The 2,251-nt window shown below is 39.4% G+C and overlaps 1 non-coding gene across 1 annotated transcript; it reads left to right on the forward strand.

Annotated features, from left to right (window-relative positions):
- The first annotated feature begins 1,852 nt into the window (after nt 1-1,852).
- On the forward strand, nt 1,853-1,959 carry LOC113251571 (U6 spliceosomal RNA). The gene has a single exon (XR_003314544.1). It is a non-coding gene; the product is annotated as a U6 spliceosomal RNA (small nuclear RNA).
- Nucleotides 1,960-2,251: the final 292 nt, after the last annotated feature.

The following is a 2,251-nucleotide window of genomic DNA, read 5'->3' on the forward strand; positions in this document are numbered from 1 at the left end:
TTTACAGATAATTTAAATGGTTCTTTTGCTCATTTATTTATTTATTTTTTCTAATTTTCGCCTCTTACTATTATTTCATCAGAGCCAGGGTCCACAGAATTCCCCCAAGCAATGATTCCAGAAGTCATCTGTCCCAAAGGTAGTTTGAAAATATATTTTAAGTAAGCTTTGGAACCGAGGTAAAATAAAGGAGACAGGAAGCACACTGTCGGCAGAGTAAAGAGCCTAAGGAAAGTTTCAAATGACATTGAAAATGCAGGACACATTTAAGGAACAACAAATAGTCCAGCTTTGTAGAAATGTTAGAAACGTAGGAGAGTATTGAAAGAAGAAATGGAGAAGACTGTTGGGATCAAAGTTTTTGCTGAAGAATTCAGAGGGATATATATTTAATTTTGTAGACAATGTCGTAGGATTGATCCCCATAACATAGTAGATTAACCTTTTGCCAGGCAAATATTGATAGTTCCCTTAAAAGACAGAAGAATGGATAAACACTTTGTTATACTTAATATTAAAAAATATATACGCATGTATATTTATATATGCTTCTGAATTCTACAAATACACAATAACTACAAGAAATCACCTTCTTAAAAGTAGATTGAGAATTTCAGTGTTATTTAAAGCTTGACAAGAAGAGGGTTATGAAATTAAATCTCAAAGACAGCTCGTTGTCATGATGTGAGTTAAATTTCCTAGTGAACAATATTCTTCTTTAAAATTGTTTTTCTCATTCACAGGTCTCATTCAATGCATATGGGCGTCATGTGTGGTGGTGGTGGGGTCAGGGGGTAGAAGTTCCACTTTGGGTGTCCACTTGATCCAGGAGGAGAAAAGCCCGCTTCTCCACTCATCAATCTATTCAACTCAGTGCCTTTTCTTCTCATTGGGGAAGCCTCTAATGAATTAAAGTTCAAATGGGAATATAAGAGTAGATGTCTGCCTTATGCCATAGCCTCAGAGTCTGTGATATTAAATGAGGATACAGGGCCAGTCTTCAGAAAGTAAAGGAATGAAACGCTCTCATGAATGAATTTTTTTCCACAGAAAAATATCATTAACCATTGGACACAACTAAATACACACAGCACATAGCGAAATTTTAACACTGTGGTTGACAGTGATGCACCTTTTCTCAGAAATAATGATTTAATCTGTTCACACCCTTTTGACGTGGCCCTCTTGTGTCAGTAGTGATGACATTTCCCCTGACAAAGACTTAATGACTTCATACGAGAACATAAGAAAAAAGGACAAATAAAACGCCAGGCTGTTTCTGTGCTGTCACGGTTTTCTCTCCTTCATGTGGTTGCTGACAGCCAAAATTGAAAACACGCTGAGTTTCCTCGGCACCTGATGCTCACGATACCGCACGTCAGAGGCAGAGATCCTGGGACAGGGGAGGAGATCATGGCGAGGGAAGTGAAAGCGCGCAAAAACATCGGAGGCCAAGGCCACTTGCCCATTGCCAGGAAAATTGAGAAAACAGTACCCAGGGTTATTCCTCTCCCCTCCGAGATGCAGCATGGTCTAAGAATGTCTCCAAATAGCTGCTACATCACGTAGGAGGAGGGCACTTTCGAAGCACAGGAGGATTCAGATTGCTAAAATAAGGACGTGCTGAGGAGTTACTTCGTTGTAAACTGACTGCAAAGAATAAATAGCCATAGGGAGATCGTTGCAGATCGTGAGTGGTTCTGGATATGTGTTTGCCAGAAGGACAGCTTACAGAACAAGAAGGAATCTGGGTGTACAGAGACATGAAGTAGATACACGATCTTTCCCTGCTGTTTACTCGGACTACACGTGAATTCATATGATATTTTTGTTTATTTAAAAAACAATCACAGTGCTCGCTTCAGCAGTACGTATACTAGAATTGGAATGATACAGAGAAGATTAGCGTGGCCCCTGCACAAGGATGACATGCAAATTCATGAAGTGTTTCCTATTTTTATAGTATAATGCGAAGTGGAATAGGTCAGTCAGAGGAAGACAAATACCATATGATTTCACTCATGTGGAATTTAAGAAACACAATAAATGAGCGAAGCGGAAGAGAAGAGAGAGAGGCAAACCAAGAAACAGACTTAACTCTAGAGAACAAACTGATGGTTACCAGAGGGGAGGTGGGTGGGGGGATGGATGAAGTAAGTGACGGGGATTAAAGAGGTCGCTTATCATGATGAGCACTGAGTGATGTATAAAATTGTTGAATCACTATATTGTGCACCCAAAACTAATATAA

This window comes from Ursus arctos, unplaced genomic scaffold (genome assembly GCF_023065955.2).
Source record: "Ursus arctos isolate Adak ecotype North America unplaced genomic scaffold, UrsArc2.0 scaffold_10, whole genome shotgun sequence".
NCBI lineage: Eukaryota > Metazoa > Chordata > Mammalia > Carnivora > Ursidae > Ursus > Ursus arctos.